The following is a 16,503-nucleotide window of genomic DNA, read 5'->3' as shown; positions in this document are numbered from 1 at the left end:
AACAACCAATAATATATCCATTCTATGGTATGTTAATTTGCAATTTAAAAGAAGAAGAGAATTCTAATGTCCTAGTATGGAAAGATGTCTAACTATATTGTTAGGAGTCAGGGGGAACATAATACACACACACGCACACACCAAAATATAGATTGTATGAGATTATTCACGTAGACAGAAAAATTATGAAAACAATCAAGGTATCCTATATCTTCTCTGGGTACATGTACACATAGGTACATGCTTAGAAAAGTTTGGAGAGGTACATTCCACATTGATAACTGGGTAGCCCTATTGTGGGGAAAAGGTATATCTGAATTTGGGATTGTAGATTTATTTGTAATGTTTTAACTTTTTAACAACAAGAATGTATTCATGTATTAATCATATATTATAGTTGAGTTTTCTAAAGGAAAATTACAAATATTCAATGACACAAGAAGATTTAAATAAATGGAGAGACATCATAGACCTAGATTAAAAAAAAAAAAAAAAAAACTCAATCTGGCAAGATGTCAATGCCACCCAAATTAATTTGTAAAGTTAAAGTAATCAAAATCCTAGCTCATTTTTGAAAATTCACAAAATACTCATATGAGGAAACAGTTAAAATTGTTTTAAACAAGTAAATCATAAGAGTAACAGTATTGGCAGAAATTAAAATGTATTATAAAACAGAATGTTTACAGTGTGATTAAAAAACAAAAACATAAAAACATTTTAAAAATCAAAAAAATAAAGGGCAAAAATACTCTATTAGGAAAGAAAAATCCTGGCATATATTAAAGAATTGTATTGACATGAAAGAGATTTTTTAAAATAAATTTTACTTTAATGATTAAGTTCAAATAAATGTTATAATTCAAATCAAAAGAAGCTAGGCACTGCAGTGTACCTGTAATCTCAGCACTTTGGGATTCTGAGGCAGGCAGATCACTTGGGCTCAGGAGTTCAAGACCAGCCTGGGCAGCATGGCGAAACCCCATCTCTACGAAAAATACAAAAATAAACTGGGTGTGGTGAAATGCACCTGTAGCCCCAGCTATTCGAGAGGCTGAGGTGGAAGGAACTCTTGAGCCCAGGATGTCAAGGCTGCAGTGAGCCGAGATCGTGCCACTGCACTCCAGCCTGGGCAACAGAGGGAGACTCTGTCTCAAAATAAAATAAAAAGAAGATAAAATTAATGTTTTTTTTTAAGCTGGATACCTGTTTTTTACTTTTTATTGAAGTTTAGCATGTATTTAGAAGATTTATAGATCATTAAGTACATAGCTTGAAAAAAATACTACAAAGTGAAGAAATCCAGATTAAGGAACAGAACATTACCAACACTCAGAGACTCCCCTCTTGCCCACTTGCAATCACTATCCTCTTTACTCCCCCAAATTAGCCACTATCCTAACTTCTAACACCACAACTTAATTTTGTCCTTTTTGAACTTTATAAAAACAGGGATCATATATTTCACTTTATGTCTTATTCTTTTAACGGATGTCTTTGAGTTTCATTCATGTTGTTACCTGAATCATATGGTTCATTTTCCATTGCTGTGTAATATTCCACTGCATACATATACTACCTACTATAGACTGAATGTCTGTGCCTCTCAAAAATGCATATGTTGAAACCCTAACCCTCGAGGTGGTGGTATTAGAAGGTAGGACCTTTGGGAGATGATTAGGTCATGAGGGTGGAACCCTGATGAATGCAATCATCAAAATATATAAGAGATTTCAGAGGCCTTCCTTGCGCCTTCAGCCATGTAGGGATGTACTGGGAAGAAGTCTAGGAACCAGGAAATGGGCCCTTCCTAGACACAGAATCCATTAGCAACTTGATCTTGGACTTCTCAGTCTCCAAAACAGAGAAGTAAACATTTGTTGTTAAAGCCACACAATCTAGGTATTTTTGTTATAGTAGCTAAAACTAAGACACAACATCATTCATCCATTTGCCATGCATTGTTCATGCATCCCTCTTATTCATGTGTTTACCATGAACTGTTGCCATATCTGCCCATTAAAATATGATAGAGAAATAGACAGTCTTGAACACTGGTGGTAGGTGATTTGACCACTTTGGAAAATGGTTTGGCCTTATCTATCAAAGCTGAACACAGCATTCCTTGTGATCCAGCAATTTTGCTCCAGGTATATACCCAAAAGAAATGCATGCACTTGCTTATCAAAATGAAGCTACAAAAGCATTCACAATAACATCACTTCTGTTTTGTTTTTATTATGTGAACATGGCAATTACTATAACTGTCATATGAGTTTGAGATAAGTGGGATAATGGATATATTTATATTTAGAAACACTGATGGAGAAGCTGTGAAACAAAGTTCTTTACATGCTATGTGATTTAGCTAAATAAAATCATGACTAGAAATGAACCTAAATATTTAAACTTCAGCCCACTGAAAATAATACTGTGTACAGGACTACTATCTCCCAACCTTACTATTGTGCTGTTTTATTAAAAGAGCTACACACCAACCAGCTCATAGTCTTTGCATAGCCCTTGGACCTAAGATTTTATTTCATTATGAGATTAAGGATTACAGTGAGTTTTCCATTTAATAATTAGCTTCACTAATGATTGAATTGTCATCTTAAATTACTGCTAACTGAACCTGAAATCCACTTCATTAACTTTAAAAATATAAGGCCACAGTTAAATTGAATTAAAAATGTCAGCAGCTAAAATAACAAAGGAAGATATTCACTCCATGATTTTCAAACCTCCTATTCCACAGAAGATTATTTTAAAGACAGAGAATTTACTCCATATGTTACATGTGCTAAAACAAAAATTTAGAGAACATCCTTAAAGACACTCTTAATCAAATCACAAATTGAGCACGAAGATAAAGAACCTATGAGCATAGAGAAATTATTTCTCAATATTTAAAACAGTATGGTGTAAAGACATTTAAATAAACTAAAACTTCAAGCATATCACAAAAGCTAGTTTTATAAATTTATAAGTAATAGCAAAATAATTAAAATTACTTGAAGATGGCAACTTATCAAAATAAAATTATGATGTACATTGTTCTGGTTTTAAGACTTTGAAAATTAATGTAAACATACCCCCAAAACCAGCAATTCCACTGCTCTTAAAAGAAACCTTCACTCAAGAGAGATTAAAACATATTTTCACACAAAGACTTGTACAAGAATATCTAAAGCAACTTTATTTATAATGGCCAAAAGTAGAAATAATTCATATGTCCATCAGATGATGAATAATGAGCAAAATGTGGCACATCCATACAATGGAGTACTGTTCAGCAATAAAAAGCAATGAGGTACTGATACATACTAAAATGTGGAGAACTTCAAAAACATGCTAACTGAAAGGACCTGGGCATGAACAATCATATACTGTATTATTCCATTTATATAAAATGTCTAGAAAAGGCAAATTTGTAGACAGAAAGTAGCTTAGTGGTTGGCTAGGCTAGAGATGGGAATGGAAAATGACTACTAATGGTCACAGTTTCTTTTTTCTTTTTTCTTTTTTTTTGAGACAGTCTCACTCTGTCGCCCAGGCTGGAGTGCAGTGGTGCGATCTCAGCTCATTGCAACTTCCAACTCCTGGGTTCAAGTGATTCTCCTGCCTCAGCCTCCTGAGTAGCTGGGACTACAGGCGTGCGCCACCACGCCTGGCTAATTTTTGTATTTTTAGTAGAGACAGGGTTTTACCATGTTGGTCAGGCTGGTCTCAAACTCCTGACCTCGTGATCTGCCCGCCTCAGCCTCCCAAAGTGCTGGGATTACAGACGTGAGCCACCGCACCTGGCACATGGTCACCATTTCTTATTGGTGTGATGGGAATGTTCTAAAATCAGAATGCGGTGATGGTTGCACAATCCTGTAAATATGCTAAAAGTCATTAAATTAGTCACTTAAACTGAGTGAAATTTATAGTGTGTAAATTATGCCTCAATAAAGTCATTTTTTAAAATAAGATTGAATACTGAAAATCAGCCAGGCTATTGCAGATTAGTTGTAGCTTGACATTAGTGCACATGGTTTACTTTCTGTTTGTCCTCAAAAATTCTAAAGTTGAATTATCTGCATTTCCAGAAATTAGATCTCACTATGCAAAAAAAAATACTAAAATACTAAAACGTGTTTTAAAATGTAAATACATTCCATTAGCTAATATAACCGGGAATCTGGGAATCATATATAAACTAATATAACTTTAAAAAATATATATCCATGGGAAACAGAATTGTTTATAAGGACTTTTCTTAATTTACCTTCTTCTACACCCTCACAAAATTCCTTATCCGTCCAGGATCCAGAGAAATTTTTTTAAGCCTAGATCAGATTATATCACTACTGTTGGAAGCTGCCAGCAGTGAGAATAATCTATATCTCACTGTCCCACAGTCTGAAAGGTCCTCAATGCTCTCACCTTTGCCTGCCTCTCTGGACCCACTTCACATCATGTTTCTCATCCCTAAATTTAAACACCAGCCACACTGGCCTTGTTGCCTTCCTTCCAAAAACCCCAAGTTTGTTCCAGCCTCGGAGTCTTTGCACTGGCTCTGCCTTAAAAGGCAATGAAGTATAGTGGTTAAGCGGGCAGACTCTGGCTTCATACTGCCTGGCTTTCTGCCTGTGTTTAAATACCAGCTACGACACTTTCGGTGAGTCACTTAATTCCCCTGTGCCTACTTTCCCCATATGTATCATGGGAATAATAACCATATCTATATGTATCATGGGAATAATAAACATATCTACATCATAGGGTTGTTAGAGGATTACATGAACTAATGTTTGAAAAGTGCTTAGGGCCGGGCGCGGTGGCTCACACCTGTAATCCCAGCACTTTGGGAGGCGGAGGCAGGTGGATCACCTGAGGTCGGGAGTTCGAGACCAGCCTGGCCAACACAGCAAAACCCTGTCTCTACTAAAAATACAAAAATTAGCCAGGCACCGTAGCGCACACCTGTAATCCCAGCTACTCGGGAGGCTGAGGCAGGAGAATCGCTTAAACCCAGGAGGCAGAGGTTGCGGTGAGCTGAGATCGGACCATTGCACTCCAGCCTGGGCAACCAGAGTGAAACTCCATCTCAAAAAAAAAGAAAAAAAGAAAAAAGAAAAAGAAAACTGCTTAGAAGAGCTTTTATATAAAACTTCTTAAAGTATCTGCCTGAAATGATCTTTCCCCACATCTCTTCAGAGGAGGCCTCCTATCATTCCGAACTCAGTTCAAATGTCCTCACCTTAAGCCCCTCATTAAGTAATTCTTAACTCCATTTATTCAATACATAGTTATTAAATGCTTGTTTTGTGCCAGGCACTGTTTTCGGTGCTGAGCAAGTATGAAGAAAACAAGCAAAGATTATTGCTCTCGTGGAACTGACTCTCTAGTGCGGTAAGACAGAAGATAAATAATAGTCATACAAATATATCATATCAGAAGCAATCTGTGCTGGAGAAGGCAGGAAATGGAGAGCAGAGTGAGTGGGGTGGGGAGTGTAGGAGAGGGGCTGAGAAGGACTAGTCTGCATCATTGCATGGGGTGGCCAGGGACACTGAGAAGCGGCATATAAGCAAAGAGTTGAAGGAGGCAAAGGAGTTAGTCAGAGGTGATGGTCAGGAATAGTGCTCCATGCATTGATAATGGCCAGAGCAGAGGCCCTGAAGCCAGGCCCTGGAGGCTGGAGTGTGCCTGGCCTGTTTGAGGGCCTCAAGGGGCCATTGGGCTGCAGTGAAGGGACAGAGAAAGAGAAAAGGTTAGTCCTCAAAAAGGGGAGCTGTGCTCAGAGAGATATGAAGGGCATTGGGTAGATTATATGAGGCCTCCAGGGCCATTTAAACTCTTTGCCTTCTTATCACGATGATATAGTGGGGGGTGGCAGATAGACACTAAGAGGACACCCAGTTATCCCCACTGACCCACTGAAATTGTGAGATAACAAATGTGTGTTGTTTTAAGCCACTACTTGTAGTAATTTATTACTACCCAGCAAAAGATAATGAAGAGGGAAACCAAAGGGTTTTGAGCAAAGGAGTGAAGTAATCTGATTTGTTTTACAAGGAGTGCTCTGGAAGTTGCATGGAGAATAAGCTAAAAGAGAGCAAGCATTGAATCAAGGAGTCCAGGCAGGAAACCATTGCAATAATCCAGGCAAGAGATGATGGTGACTTAGACTTGGACTAGGATGTGGGATCATGAGAAGCAGTCATATTTTCTCTTTCTCATAGAACTTCTGCCTAAAACTTGCATACATTTTAACTCATTTTCTATAACTTCTTTCATTCCTCAACCCATCCCTGAAAGAACCAAAGTCCTATGAGCACAGACACCTTGTCCATCTTTTGCATTATTTTAACCACTGCACCTAATGCACAGAGTGGGTGCTAAATAAAAGTTTGTAGAATAAGTGAATGGAAGAGTGAATTTGTGAATGAATAAATGAATAAATGGATAAATGAATGAGTTCAAATTCACTTTTATCCTTTGTGCAGTACACATATGATTTTTAACTTATGATAAATGAAATATTTCAAATTAATGAAACAGCTATTTTTATAGCTGTTACTGGAAGAGCTAACAATTTGAAATAAAAATTAAATTCAATACTTTATATACTTCAAAAGATGGCAGATAGCTTAAAGAGTTTAATATTTAAAAATAAATCCTAAAAGAACAAAAAGAAAATATAACAATTATTTTAATATGGAAAAGGACTCTCCAAAGGCAGAAACTACTTTAAAAAGATTGATAGGTTTGATAACACAAAAATTCTTAACTTCTGTGCAGGAAAATCATTATAAACAAAAGTTAAAACCTAACAAACATGCAAAAAAAGTAACTATATATGGACAATGGAATAATACCCTTCATGCATAAAGGACATTTACAAATAAATAAAGGAAAAATCCTCCATAGAAAAATTTGACTAAAGTATAGAAGAATTTATAAGAAGGACATATAAATGTTCAAAAAACATAAGAAGGGTCCAACCTTACAAGAAATTAAATATATGTAAATTAAAGCCCAATAAAATAATACTTTTCACCTATCAAATAGACATTGATTTCTTTTAATGTTAATACAGATGTTGGCCAAGTCACTGGTTAATGAACATTATTATTCATTTTGGCTCACATTAGTATTAATTGATAAATTTCAAGGGGTGATTCAGTAGTATGCAGCAAGTACCTTTAAAATGTCCATAACCATTGGCCACCTGATTTTACTTATTTTAAAGAAATTATCCCAGATGCACATACAAAGATGCATGTGTATACAATGGAATACAAGACAGACATAAAAATATTATCATTGTAGGACAGATAGTAATTATATTGAAAAATGTACTCCATACAGTATATTGTTAAATGGAAAAAAGTTATAAAGCAGAATATACAGAATTGTTTCCATTTTTAGAATATACATACATAATTATTATTATGTGGTTATACAAATATATACAGGTGATAAAAATGACATAAAACTATATATACTCATTGTACCAATGTCAATTTCCTGGCTTCTGATGACATAGAACTATATGCACTCATTGTACCAATGTTAATTTCCTGGCTTCTGACATTGTACTTTAGTTATATAAAACAGAACCATTGGGTATGACTGGGTGAAATGTGTAAGATTTGACTAATTTTTATTTTCATCACATGTTTATACTTTTATTCAATGAACAAATATTTTCATAAGAAAATATTATTGATTAATGTAAAAACCTAAATATGTCCCAATAATTAAAATCTTTTTGAATATATATTTATGTGTGTGTGTGAGTATTACAGATGTAAGATATACATATGAGGAAAGATGGATGGATGGATGGATGACAGAGCCATTATGAAACTTAGCATATATTAAAATGACATCACAAAAATGCTTCCGATAATACAAGCTGGATATGTAAGGAACAGACAGATCTTTCATATTAATTAGTAGTAAGCTACTGTATCTTTAAATTGAGTTAATAATCAGTTCTTTACATTAAATCACATTTTAATAATTGTATATGTATTTTAGTGTGATCAATTACAAACATAAACGTCAACATCAACAAATATAAAACAGCCTTGTTTTTCCTTCTCTCCTGTCCCCAGCACTGCAATGTCCTTCAGCTCTTTCCTTTTCCTTGCCTTCAAGAATTACGATGAAAACAGTTTGAAATGGAAAAAAAAACTGCAATTTGAATTTGATTCCTTCTATTTAGCATCAGTGGTCGGGGCAAATCTCTTATCCTCTCTGAGTCTCGGTTAACTCCTCTGTAAATGGAAATATTAATTAAGCCACTTACAGAGTAGTTGGGAGCACTAACTGAGAAGATATGTGCCAAGTAACAAATACTAGTAGGTTCTTCACATATGTGAGATTCCTCTTTTTTCTTTCTCCATTTACTTCCTATTCCTTGACCCTTCCTATTGCCAACACTTTGAAATTATTTTCTGAGAAAACACAAGGATTTTTTTTAATTTGTGCAGACTGGGACACCAATTTTCTCAGCAGGATCACATTTTAAGAACTAAGCATCACTAAGGGCTTTTTTCTTTTGTGGAGGTGAGGGTGTATAGAGGAGAACAGAGACTAATATTTTTTTGGCACCACTCACAGCCCAGTGCTGTATGGAGCACAGCCTCTCCCATTTGTAACAGTTGTTGGATATCCAGTTTTACTGAATCCACCAAGAGTACATTTATCTGGAAAAATTCCTCAGAACACTAAAGAAAGCTAAGAGCAATTCTATTCTCGAAGCACTATTTCTTCTCCATGTCATTTTTAAAGCTGCTGAATGCCATTATGCAATGATTTTAGTAGAAGACGGCTTTTCAAAATGGCATATTTTTTCGCCTATCCCCAAGAATTCATCTTATATTTCAAATGGCCTAGTTTCAAGCTGTTATATCAGTCAGGCTAACACATGGTCACAGACTTAGCAATCTAGGGGTAGGGGAGGGGAGAGGGAGATGAAAGGGCTTGATTTGCCACTATGGTATAGCACAGTCCTTAAATCTTTAGGGTTTCTTCACGTCCTGGCTTCACCTCCTCTGTTGTTCCACATCCACACATACTCAGCATTTCACATTCAGGTCATCTAGCCCTTGTTTCCAGCTCACTATCACAACCCTCAGGGCAGTCCACTGTGGTCTTTCCCATCATTCAAATAAATAACAAAATCGTGTGCTGCAAAAACAGCAATAAGTGAAAAATGCAAACCTGCCTGTCCTGTATGTGACTCATGGCAGGCACAGCAAGCTGAAGGATCTTCAGTGTGCTAGTCTCATTACATAATAACCCCTCTGGTTCCGAGCTGCAGGGGCCCTTCCAATTTACATCAGTGTCTGGGTTGTTCATCTTTTTTTTTTTAGCATTCTGGCCTTTAGCCTATATCTATTCTCTGTTAGCTCTAATCTAAGTAAGTAGAATACATTCTGCAGAGTCAAGCAGGTAGGGCTGATTTTTAAATGTGCATATATTTAGGTAGAATATTCTAATGTTTCATTGTAGTGGGCATTTGTTTTCCATTTTCTGAGCTTGGTTGGCCCATTCTCCCCGCATCCTTGGAGCTGCCAACACCTCCAGTAGACTCTTTTCCTATAAAATGTGGCCAGTTGTTTTCTGTTATTTTCAACCAAGAATGCTGAGTAATATAACCTTCAAGTCACCGCAATACATTCTCATAATCTAAGATAAGGGCAATAAAAATATGTGGAGACCTTCAGATAATATGAATACTAATAAAATGTATACTTGAAAGAAAGATGTTTATGAAACACTGTCAGGGAAAACAAGCAACATATAAAACAGTATGTATAGTATGATCTTTTTGCAAAAGAAAAAATATAGGTATATATTTACATGTCAAGAAAACTGAAAGGATACTCTCAAAATATTAATAGGGTGGGTAATCTTCATGAGAAGAACTCGCCTGTGATTTTTATTTAATTCTTTTTGCTTCTCCATGCTTTCTATAGTTTCTACCATGAACACATATTCCTTTTGCAATGTGAAACAAATAATAAATGTTATTTTAAGGAATGCATGCTCAAGGATGAACTTTCAGAATAATTAGGGGTTGCTAATGATTGAAAACTATGTGGGCAATTAATGAAATGTTATTCCAAGGGCCCGCCTTTACAGCGACTCTTGAATCTTAATGATACCACTGGAATATTCACCTATTGTTATACAGCCCTCAAAAGCTAAACATGTACAAATAGGTTATGTTGTTAATCATGACTCACAAAGATGAATCACAGCATATAATGCATGCCACTAAAAGGCAGTAGTTAAACAAACTATCAATCTATGTATAAAATATTCCCCACTATTTTGAGAATACCAGTACTTTTTAAAAATGATGTCTACATTGGCTTGGCATTAGAGCAGCTATTCCTTCCTTGTATCAGCTAAAACTACATTACGGCTGCCAGCACGTATAACAAAGAACAACATTAATAAAGAAGTTTAACCAAGCATTTGTTAATACTATGGACTGAATGTTTATGTCCCCCCAAAATTTATATGTTGAATTCCTAACACCCAATGTGACAATATTGGGAGGTGGAGGCTTTGGAAGGTATTTATGTAATGAGGATGGAGCCCTCATGAATGGGATTAGTGCCCTTACTGGAAGAGGTCAGAGAGCTACCTAGCTGCCTTTCCACCAGGTGAAGATACAATGAGAAGTTGGCAGTCTGTGGCCCAGAACAGGGCCCTCATCAGAACCTGATCATGCTGGCACCCTGATATCAGACATCAAGGCCTCCAGAATCAGGAGACATAAATTCCTGTTGTTTGTAAGCCACCCAGTCTATGGCACTTCGTTATAGAAGCCTAAGCTGACTAAGACATTTAGCAATATTGCAATTTCAGACAAATTTCTCCCTTTTTTAAATAAAGAAAATAAAAGTAGAAATTTTTTAGGAAGTTTCAAGGCTCCCTAGTTAAGGCTGTGCCATTACAGTCCTGATAATTTACTCACTTCACATCAATTCCTCTCCTGCTAGGATAATTCCTTAGGAACATTTGTCTGTTTTTTTTTTTTTCTTTTCATGAATTATTCAGCATTGTGTGTGGTTTTGCTTCAAAGGTTGGAGGCAAAACTTTCAAGTGCTCTTAGAATTTACTTATTTTCCTTCAAGAGTGTTTAGAATAAAATATCCAGAGTTATATAATCTGTTAAACATTAATTGGTCATGAGAAATTCCACATCTCTTGATTGTACCATTTCTAGAGTTCAGTCCTTGCTCTCTCCTTGTACATCATTGGTTTTCAAACGTATTAGTCTTGGGATCTCTTTATACTTATAAAAATTACATAGAGATTTGGGGGAGAAATGGCAGATAGGAAGTAGAACTAACTTGCAGCTCCCACTCAGACAAACAGAAAAGCATGTGGAGACTTACATCATAAATTTTTGCTCCAAGAACCACCACAGGAACATACCAGGAAAATGGAAAGAATTCACAGACCCTTTGAAAGAAGCAGCTTGCCACTGCAAACTCCATGAGACAGCTGAAAAACTGTGAATGCTCAAAGTGTGAGAAGGGGAAAGTCCACCTCCAAACACACATCCTCACCGGGGAACCTGAAAATTCAGATTTTAGATCCAGATTGAGAGAGTGGAGCAAAATATAAAAGTAGAAGAAGCAGGGGAAAGAGCCCTGTAGGCACTCCCAGTCCCCAAGGAGGCCATTTCTTACTTTGTCTCACAGGGGTTCTTGGGGAGGGCAGCCAATAAAATTGGGGAAGGGCCACAGGGAGACGTCCAGCTGAACTTTGCAATAATTTTGACTGAGCGTGAATTTTCCTGGGCAGAATCCAGGGGGTGAGTGGGAAGCGCAGATAAGAGCACAGAAGCCACAGCAGGCAGGGAGGGGTGAAGCTTGCAAGCCCTGCTTGCTTTCTCAGCAGGGAAGCTTATAGCCTGGGGCAAGATCTGATCCCCGCACACTGGAGGCCTGGATATGAATTCAGCTCTGTTGGCTGTTGGGGGAGCACAATGGGAGTCGGACTGGCCTTGCCGGGTGCCTGGGTGCTGAGTGGGAACTGTCACTGCCGGCTTTCCCCCACTTCCCTAGCAACCTGTACAAAGCACCAGAGGAAGCCATAATTCCCCTTGGAACATAACTTCATTGGCCTGCGAACCACCCAATCCACCCCCACAGTGGATGCAGCAAACCCCACCCAAGGAGAGTCTGAGCTCAGACATGCCTAACACCGCCTTCACCTGATGGTCTTTCTCTACCTGCCCTGGTAGCCAAAGACAGAAGACATAAACTCGTGGGAGCTCTGCGCCCCCACCCATCACCTGAGAAACCCGAATACTTATCCAGGTGACCTTAGAGCAAGCTTGTATCCTCCCCTACCCCGATACTACCGCAGCTGACGCTTTCTTGAAAGCACCACCTTCTGGCTGGAGGCCAATCAACTCAAGCCATTACAGCAACTCATAACAGAACAACCCTGCTCCAAGAAAGGAGAAAACAACAGCTAATTCCACCATCTGTAACATCCTCACTGACCAGAGCTCCTGAGTCTGCCCACATGACAACTTCACTGCTAGCAAAACCAGCATTTGGGAAAACCCTGCTACCTCTGCCAGAGCAGATGCTGATATCCATGGCTGAGAGCTCAGAAGATAGATCACACCCAGGACTCTTTGCAGGCACTCCCCAGTACCAGCCAGAAGCCTAGTAGCTCTGCTGGGTGGCTAGACCCAGAAGAGCAACAACAATCACTGCAGTCTGGCTCTCAAGAAGCCCCATTGCTAAGAGAAGTGGGGGAGCACTATATCAAGGTATCACCCCATGGGACAAAAGAATCTGAAGAGAAGCCCTCGTGTTCCAGATATTTTCTCGGATATAGTCTACCCAAATGAGAAGGAACCAGAAAAACAATTCTGGTAATATGACAAAACAATGTAACACCCCCAAAAGATCACATTAGCTCACGAGCAATGGATCCAAACCAAGATGAAATCTCTGAATTGCTGAAAACAGAATTCAGAGGTCGATTATTAAGCTACTCAAAGAGGTACCAGAGAAAGGTGAAAACCAACTTAAAGAAATTTAAAAGATAATACAAGATATGGAAGAAAAAAAATCTCCAGATAGATATCATAAATAAAAATAATCACAACTTCTGGAAATGAAAGACACACTGCATTAGTCTGTTTTCATGCTGCTGATAAAGACATACCCAAGACTGGGCAATTTACAAAACAAAGAGGTTTAATGGGTTTACAGTTCCATGTGGCTGGAGAAGCCTCACAATCATGACAGAAGATGAAGGGTATGTCTCATATGGCTGCAGGTAAGAGAAGAGTTTGTGCAGGGAAACTCCCATTTTTAAAACCATCGGATCTCATGAGATTGATTTACTATCACAAGAACAGCGCAGGAAAGACCCACCCCCATAATTCCATCACCTCCCACCAGGTTCCTCCCACAACACGTGGGAATTGTGGGAATTATAATTCAAGATGATATTTGGGTGGGGACAGAGCCAAACCATATTACACACTTAGAGAAATGCAAAATGCACTGGAAAGTATTAACAGCATATTGGGATTATGTTAAATGCCAAACCTAAGAATAATTGGTGTTCCTGAGGAAGAAGAGAAATCTAAAAGTCTGGAAAACTTATTTGAGGGAATAATCAAGGAAAACTTCCCTAACCTTGCTAGAGATCTAGATATCCAAATACAAGAAGCTCAAAGAACACCCAAGAAATTCATCACAAAAAAAATCATCTCCCAGGCACATAGTTATCAGGTTACCTAAAGTCAAGGCAAAAGAAAGAATCTTAAAAGCTGTGAAGCAAAAGCATCAGGTAACCTATAAAAGAAAACCTACCAGATTAATATCAGATTTCTCAGCAGAAACCCTGCAAGCTAGAGGTGATTAGGGTTCTATCTTCAGCCTCTTTAAACAAAATAATTAGCAACCAAAAATTGTGTATCCAAGGAAACTAAGCTTCATAAATGAAAGAAAGATAAAGTTTTTTTCAAACAAACAAATGCTAAGAGAATTCACCACTACAAAGCCAGCACTACGGGAATTACTACAGAGAGTTCTAAATTCTGAAACAAAACCTTGAAAAACACCAAAATAGACCTCCTTAAAGCATAAATCTCACAGGTCCTATAAAACAATAACACAATGAAAAAAACAAGGTATTCAGGCAACAACTAGCACAATGAATAGAATAGTACCTCACATCTCAATACTGATTTTAAATGCAAATGACCAAAATGCTCCAATTAAAAGATACAGAATGGCAGAATGGATAAGAGTTCACCAACCAAGTAATCTGTTTTCTTCAAGAGACTCAACCTAACACAGAAGAACTCATGCAAACTTAAGGTAAAGGGGTGAAAAAAAAGATATTCCACACAAATGGCCACCAAAAGCAAGAAGGAGTAGCCTTTCTTATATCAAATAAAACAGACTTTAAAGCAACAACAGTTAAAAAAGACAAAGAGGGACATTACATAATGATAAAAGCACTAGTCCAACAGGAAAATATCATAATCCTGAATATATATGCACATAACACTGGAGCTCCCAAATTTATAAAACAATTACTACTAGACTTAAAAAATGAGAGAGATGGCAACACAATAATAGTGGGGGACTTCAGTACTCCAGTGACAGCACTAAACAGGTCATCAAGACAGAAAGTCAACAAAGAAACAGTGGACTTAAGAAGCTATACCCTAGAACAAACAGACTTAACAGATATTTACAGAACATTCTACCCAATAACTGCAGAATATACATTTTATTCATCAGCTTATGGAACATTTTCCAAGATAAACCATATGATAGGCCAGAAAACAAGTCTCAATACATTTAAGAAGACTAAAATTATACCAAGTACTCTCTCAGATCACAGTGAAATAAAATTGGAAATCAACTCCAAAAGGAACCCTCAAAACCATGCAAATACATGAAATTAAATAATCTGCTCTGGAATGATTTCTGGATCAACAATAAAATCAAGATGGAAATTTTTAAGTTTTTTGAATTGAATGATAATAGTGACATAGCCTATCAAAAGCTCTGGGATACAGCAAAAGTGGTAGTAAGAGGAAAGTTCATAGCAATAAATGCCTACATCAAAAAGTCTGAAAGAACACAAATAAACAATCTAAGGTCACACCTCAAGGCCCTTGAGAAACAAGAACCACACCCAAACCCAGCAGAAGAAAAGAAATAAAAAAGATCAGAGCAGAACCAAATGAAATTGACACAAAAAACCCGAAAGATGACTGATACAAACAGTTGGTTCTTTGAAAAGATAAACAAAATTGATAGACCATTAGCAAGATCAACTAAGAAGAGAAGATCCAAAAAGCTTAATTAAAACAAAATGGGAGGTATTACAACTGACACCACAGAAATACAAAAGATCATTCAAGGCTACTATGAACAGCTTTATGCACATAAACTAGAAAACCTAGAGGAAATGGATAAATTCCTGAAAATATGCAACCCTCCTAGCTTAAATCAGGAAGAATTAAAAACCCTGAAGAGATCAATAACAAGCAGCAAGATTGAAATGGTAGTAAAAAAAAATTACCAACAAAAAAAAGTCCAAGGTCAGATAGATTCTCAGCTGAATTTTATCAGACATTCAAAGAATTGGTACCAATCCTACTGAAATGATTCCAAAGATAGAGAAAGGGAATCCTCCCTAAATAATTATATGAAGCCAGTATCACCCTAATACCAAAACCAGGAGAGGACATTTATAAAAAATGAAAACTACACACCAATATCCCTGATGAACACAGATGCAAAAATCCTCAACAAAATACTAGCTGACCAAATCTAACAGCATGTCAAAAAAAAATCTGCCATGATTAAGGTGGGCTTCATACCAGGGAAATAGGGATGGTTTAACATACACAAATCTATAAATGGGATACACCACATAAGCAGAATTTAAAACAAAAATCACATGATCATCTCAATAATTGCAGAAAAACCATTTGATAAAATCCAGCACCCATTTATGGTTAAAACCCTCAGCAAAATCAGCACACAAGGGACATATCTCAATGTAATAAAAGCCATCTATGACAGACCCACAGCCAATATTATAATGAATGGGGAAAAGTTGAAAGCATTCCCCCTGAGAACTGGAATAAGACAATGATGCCCACTTTCACCACTTCTATTCAACATAGTACTGGAAGTCCTAGCCAGAGCAACCAGACAAGAGAAAGAAACAAAGGGCATCCACATTGGTAAAGAGGAAGTCAAACTGTCGCTGTTCACCAGTGATATGATCGTATACCTAGAAAACCCTAAAAACTCATCCAAAAAGCTCCTAAATCTAATAAATGAATTCAGTAAAGTCTCAGGATATAAAATCAATGTAGACAAATCAGTAGCACTGTTATACACCAATAGTGACCAAGCTGAGAATCAAATCAAGAACTCAAACTCTTTTACAATAGCTGCAAAAAAATAAATACTTTGC

This window comes from Pongo abelii, chromosome 2 (genome assembly GCF_028885655.2).
Source record: "Pongo abelii isolate AG06213 chromosome 2, NHGRI_mPonAbe1-v2.0_pri, whole genome shotgun sequence".
NCBI classification, from domain to species: Eukaryota; Metazoa; Chordata; class Mammalia; order Primates; family Hominidae; genus Pongo; species Pongo abelii.
The sequence above is the reverse complement of the archived record's forward strand: the minus strand, read 5'-3'. Positions refer to the sequence as shown.